The following is a 6000-nucleotide window of genomic DNA, read 5'->3' as shown; positions in this document are numbered from 1 at the left end:
TACACACACACACACACACACACACCTGCCGCCCCGCCACCAGCACCACGAAACATCATTCAAGAAAGTAACACACCAAGAACACCTCAAGTGTTTGCAGAGGGCTGCACTCAGCTGAGTTATGATGATTCATAAAGCAAGCCTCCACCTCAAATAAGTGTTTACCTTTGTCCCCACCCCAACTGCATTTCCCCTTGACCTGAAAGGGTGGGGGAGGAGAGCACTCCCTTCACAGAGCCGTCACTCTGCGCTGGGCATGTGACACCTTCTTACTTGATTTTGTGCACAAAGAAATTGAAGTCCAGAAATGCCAGCCCTGAGAGCCAGGAGTAAGAACAGCCCAAAGGATCAACCCCACCCCCTGTCCTGGCCCACGAGGCCTGGAGCTGTGGCCCAGTTGGCACGGCCTTTAGAGTGTGGCAGGAGAGAGCAGCAGTGTTCTATCTATCGCCCATGGCATGGGAGCACAGCTTCCCCTTGAAAAGCCATGTGGCTCTGTCCACTTGACCTTGACCTTTCTAAAGTTCAGGTTTCTAAAGTCCACTTGAACTTTCTTTCTTTTTAATTTTTGGACAGGCAGAGTGGACAGTGAGAGAGAGACAAAGGTCTTCCTTTTCTGTTGGTTTACCCTCCAGTGGCCACTGTGGCCGGCGAGCTGTGGCTGGCGCACCGTGCTGATCCAAAGCCAGGAGCCAGGTGCTTCCTCCTGGTCTCCCATGCAGGTGCAAGGCCCAAGGACTTGGGCCATCCTCCACTGCACTCCCAGGTCATAGCAGAGAGCTGGACTGAAAGAGGAGCAACCGGGACAGAATCCGGCTCCCCAACCAGGACTAGAACCTGGGGTAATGGCGCCGCAGGTGGAGGATTAGCCTACTGAGCTGTGGCACCAGCATAGTCCACTTGAACTTTCTAAAGCTCTTGTTGAGTCTTCTTTTTTTAAAAAGATATTTTTAATTTATTTGAAAAGCAGAGTTACAGAGAGGAGAAAGAGATTTTCCATGTGCTGGTTCACTCCCTGAAATGATCACACAATCGGGACTGGGCCAGGTCAAAGCCAGGAGCCTAGAACTCCATCTGGGCCTCCCATGTGGGTGGCAGGGGCCCAGCCCTTTCCCAGGTGCATTAGCAAGGAGCTGGATCAGAAGTGGAGAAGCTGGGATTTGAACCAGCGCCCCTATGTGATGCTGGCATCACAGGCAGCAGCTTTGATGCTGAGCCACAATGCTGGCCCAGTCTTCAGTCTTGGCTCCCTGCTGTGTCAACCCGGCCTTCTTTTGCGCTGCTCAAGAATGATCTCCTTTGAGGAATCCTGCTCACCCTCAGGATGGCCTTTCAGGGTGGCGCCAGGCAGAACCACCTGGTGTGTTAGCTATGCATTTGCTCAGGCTGCCAGACAGAACAGAACAGACTGGGCGGCTTGCACAGTCATTTATTTGCTCATGGTTTTGGGGACTGGAAATCAATCCAGAGTCAGGCAGTGAGGCAGATGCGGGTCCTTCAGGGGCCTCTGTTCTTGGTTTGCAGAGGCTCGCTCTCTTGCAGTCTCTTCCCATGGTACCCATTCCCTCTTCCTATAGCAACCCTGATCCTATTGAATTAGGGCCCACCCTGACTATCTCATCGCTCCTTAATCACCTGCTTAGAGGCAGCCATATGTCCAATGCAATCATATTCTGAGGTCCTGAGGGCTAGTTTTCAATCCATGGATTTTGGGTGGACACAGTGGAGGCCATGACACCATGTGATCCCCCCACCCCTGGAGCTCCCTAGTGTCTGAGATTCAATCACTGGTTCCCCTCTGCCCACACATGAGAGCTCAGACTCAGCCAGTGGCTCCACGGAGCTCTGTAGACCTGGTCAGGGGATCTGCCCCAGTGCCAGCCTCAACTACCCCCAAATCCAGGCTCAGCACCCAATGCAGGGTAGGTTCACTCCCTGCTCTCATGCAGAGCTGCAGAGCTGGCTGCCTCTGAGAGAGAGAGAGAGAGAGAGAGAGAGAGAGAGAGAGAGAGAGAGAGAGAGAGAATGGAGAGGTGGGGAGGGGAAGAGAGGGGAGGAGAGGGCAGGGGAGGGCAGGGGAGGGGAGGGGGGCCAGTTGCCTCTGTAAAGATGGAAGTTGAGATAGGATCAAAACTAAACATGAGTAGAGCGCTGGCTCCTTGGACAGGGGGTTTCTGGCATTCAGTTCATTTGTGGGAGTCCAATGACAGACATGGTAGCAGGGTTGTACCATCACAGCAGTGTGGCTGTGGGGTTTCGGTGATCTACCCAGCCTTCTGGCAACCAAACCAGGATCTCCGGCCTTTCTCAGAGCCTGTGAGCTCTCTGGCTTTCTTTAATAAAATTCCAGCAGGTTCTGTTGTGTGCAACTCGGTGACCACCAAGTTCTTCTCGCTGGTGTCCCTCCAGTAATTGGCACCTTGCCCAGTGAAGCACAGCTGTGTGGGATAGGTTCCCATCTGGGTTAGTGCAGAGGTTCTCAAGCAGGAGAGAAGTCTCCGTGGTACCAGCCCCATAGCCTTGCTACAAGGAGCCCCTCTGCCTCTCAGCGGGCACTGGCAGGAAGGCAGTGGCCAGCTGCCCCAGAGCAGCCCAAGCAGGCACTTGTGAAGGAAGACGGATGTTGGAGCAGGGGTGTGCAGGTGCCCATGTGGGGTGGGAGGCAGGAAGATGGAATGAGGACCACCGCCCAGTGTATGGCGGCCAGCTCTGCCTGATTGATGTTCAGCTTTTATCCCATCTCCACTGTCATCTTTACAAATAGACCAGGCCTTATTTTTCCCATGAGTATATTCTTGTATCCATACATGTTTGTATGTATTGGCTAATGTTTAAGAAACTTAGCACCCACCCCAACCAATCCACCTTCATTGTAGAAAAAAAAATGAACATGCAAAGAGGCAAAGAAAAAATACTGTGGTCGGACTGTTTCAAGAGAGCTACTGTTAGCATTGTGGAGAATTTCCTTCGAGAGTGTTCTGGGTGTGTTTGCATTCAGGAGAGGTGGAAGTCGAGCGCCCTCTCTCCAAACATTGGGTCTCACCATGCGCTGTTGTACAGTCTGCTCTTCCCATTCAGAAAAGCTCCTGGGGGCAGGCGTTTGGCATCATAGTTAAGACACAGGTTAAGAGGCTCACACATCCCATGCTGAGTACCTGAGTTCGATTCCCAGCTCCAGTTCCTGATTCCAGCTTCCTGCCAGCAGCAACCCTGGGAGGCAGCAGGGATGGCTCAAGTCACTGGGTTCCTGCCACCCATGGCGGAGATCTGGATTGAGTTCCTGGCTCCCGACTTCCGCCCTGGCCCAGCCCATCACCTGTCATTCTGATAGGCAGACACTATTTTGTTCTAGTAACTTTTCTTTGGTGATTGGCAAGGTTTAGACAGTTTTGAACACTTATTAACCAACTTTTGCAAGTTGCCTATTTGTTGGTATTCATTACCCGTTCTTCTGTTAGCAGGAAGATGGAGTCAGGAGTTGGAGTGGCTGGATACTCAGACGGTCCTGCTCTTCCACCAGATCCTGGATGTACCCTCTTTTATGTCCCTGTGCTCTTTGCAAGACAGCCCCTAGCACGATGCCCATGGTTCTGCACTTGCTCTCTCCACTGTGCTCCATCCTAGCTGCTCTAAGCCATTTTGCTGTCCCCAGAGAGCCGAGTTGCCCCGGAGTAATTTCCTCTGCATGGGCAGACCTTTCCCCAAGCCTCGGCCAGCATCACTCCCTTGCTCCCCCAAGCTGCTACTGCAATGCCATCTTCACAATACGTCCTGCCTTGAATGACCTGAACAACCTCTCACCATGCACCTGCTCTCAGAGTCCTTGCTTCCTGTCCTCTTTGCTTTTTTTTTTTTTTTCTCTCTCTCTCAAGACACTAACCCTGGACTCACTGGAGGCACATTGTCTGCCTTCCCTTGACTACAATATCAGCTCTTTTAGGACAAGAACCTGTCTGTTTTCTTCTGGACTTTATTCCAGAAAGTGCTGGACCCATGGATGAGTGACGACATATACAGTTATCACAATGTCCCAGGCAGCAATGGACCACACAAAGACAGCAGTCCCACAAGGCTATAATGGAGCATTGCCGGCATCCCACATGGGCACTGGTTCAAGTCCCGGCTGCTCCTCTTCCAATCTGGCTCTCTGCTGTGGCCTAGGAAAGCAGTGGAAGATGTCCCAAGTGTTGGGCCCCCGCGTGGGAGACCTGGTGGAAGCTCCTGGCTCCTGGCTTCAGATTGGCCTAGCTCCGGCCACTGCAGTCATTTAGGGAGTGACCCAGCGGATGGAAGTCTTTAATTCTGCCTCTCAAGTGAATAAATAAAATCTTTAAAATAAAAAAAAAACTACACTGCATACAGTTATGCACAATACATAATACTTGATAATAAAATCAACACCTATGTTCCTGGTTTAGTGTTTACCATACTGACACGTCAGCCTTCTTTTACAGTGTACTCCTTCTCCTTATGTAAAAGTTCACCATAAACCAGCGTTCTGTGTGTAACGCTGGCAGCAAACCTCATCCATCCAGTGTCTGCTGTGTCTCTTGGTCCCCTCAAGGGATCCCATCATTGACTGAGCCACACCATCCAGGTTCATGGAAGTGCACAGCATCATGTTTGCACACAGATGAAACGGACCAACGATGTGTCCTCATGATGGTCCTTGTTGAAGGAATGAATGAGGGCGCCAAAAAGTGCTTCACACAGTTCCTGACACCCAACACGGGATCCATGGGTGGGATCAGCGGTTCTGCTATTGTTTAAGAAGAGAATAGGGGCGGGGCTGTGGCTGCCGCCTGCAGTTGTTTCATTGTATCAAGTGCTATTAACCAGGTTAAATGGCAACTGGGAAGCAAGCATCAGGTGCAGCTTGGGACACCGGTACCTGAATCAGAGTGCCTGGGTTGGAATCCCAGCTCCGATCTCGATTCCAGCTTCCTGCTGATGCACAACCTTGGGTTCCTGCCACCCAGCTATGGACCTGGGTGGGGTTCTGGGCTCCTTGCATTGAATCCAGCTGCCTGCCAGGGTCTGCATTAGCAGGAAGCTGGCATCAGAAGCCAGAGCAGAGCACGGAGCCCAGGCACTCTGACGTGGGATGCTAGACCAAACACCTACCCCTGATTTTTAATCTCTTGGGATAAGCCATGCCGGAAGTGGGGAAATTCTGTGTTTCCAGCAAAATTTTGATTTTGCTGACTCATCAGGCAGCTCTGGAGGTGAATATGCCATCCTCCGTCACAGTCTTCAGAGGACAAAATAAGGGGCCGGTGGTGTGGTGCAGGGGGTTAAATTGTTACTTGCAATGCCTGTATCCCATATCGGAGTGCCGGTTCAAGTCCTGAATACTCCACTTCTGATCCAGCTCCTTGATAAAGCACCTGGGAAACAGCAGATGATAACCAAGTTACTGGGCCCCCTGCCATCCATGTGTGAGACCCAGATGGAGTTCCTGGCCCCTGGCTTTGACCTGGCCCAGCCCCAGCCATTGAGGCCATTTGGAGAGTGAACCAGCAGGTGGAAGTTCTCTCTCTGTGTCTCCTCACTCTATCAGTATCTTTCAAATAAGTAAATATGTCTTTAAAAAAGGAAACTAAGTTCAAATGAGAAAACACAAAAGGCACAGTTAAGTGCAGTGCTGAACTGGCTTCTGGATGCAGGGGCTCCGACTGTGCCAGGCAGAAACCAGAAAGCCAGGGGCTGTCCCTGCTTGGTTTGCAGATCTGTTTAGGTGTCCTTCAGAGACCCAGGTGTTAAAGGCTTGGTCCCCAGGGTGCTCTTGGGAGGTGGTAGGACCTCTAAGAGGTGGGCCCCAGTGGGAGGGTCTTAGGTCTGCCCTAGAAAGGAGGTTCTCATGTGACCTCTGGAGCCCTGGAAAGCAGGTTGTCATAAAGGCCTGAGTTTGGGCCCAGCTACTCTCTTCACTTCCTGACTCACCACATGATCCTCGTGCACACATGCTCCACTGGCCTCACCAGCTGCCCATGGGACTTT

The sequence above is a fragment of the Lepus europaeus genome, chromosome 17 (genome assembly GCF_033115175.1).
Source record: "Lepus europaeus isolate LE1 chromosome 17, mLepTim1.pri, whole genome shotgun sequence".
Taxonomy (NCBI): domain Eukaryota; kingdom Metazoa; phylum Chordata; class Mammalia; order Lagomorpha; family Leporidae; genus Lepus; species Lepus europaeus.
The sequence above is the reverse complement of the archived record's forward strand: the minus strand, read 5'-3'. Positions refer to the sequence as shown.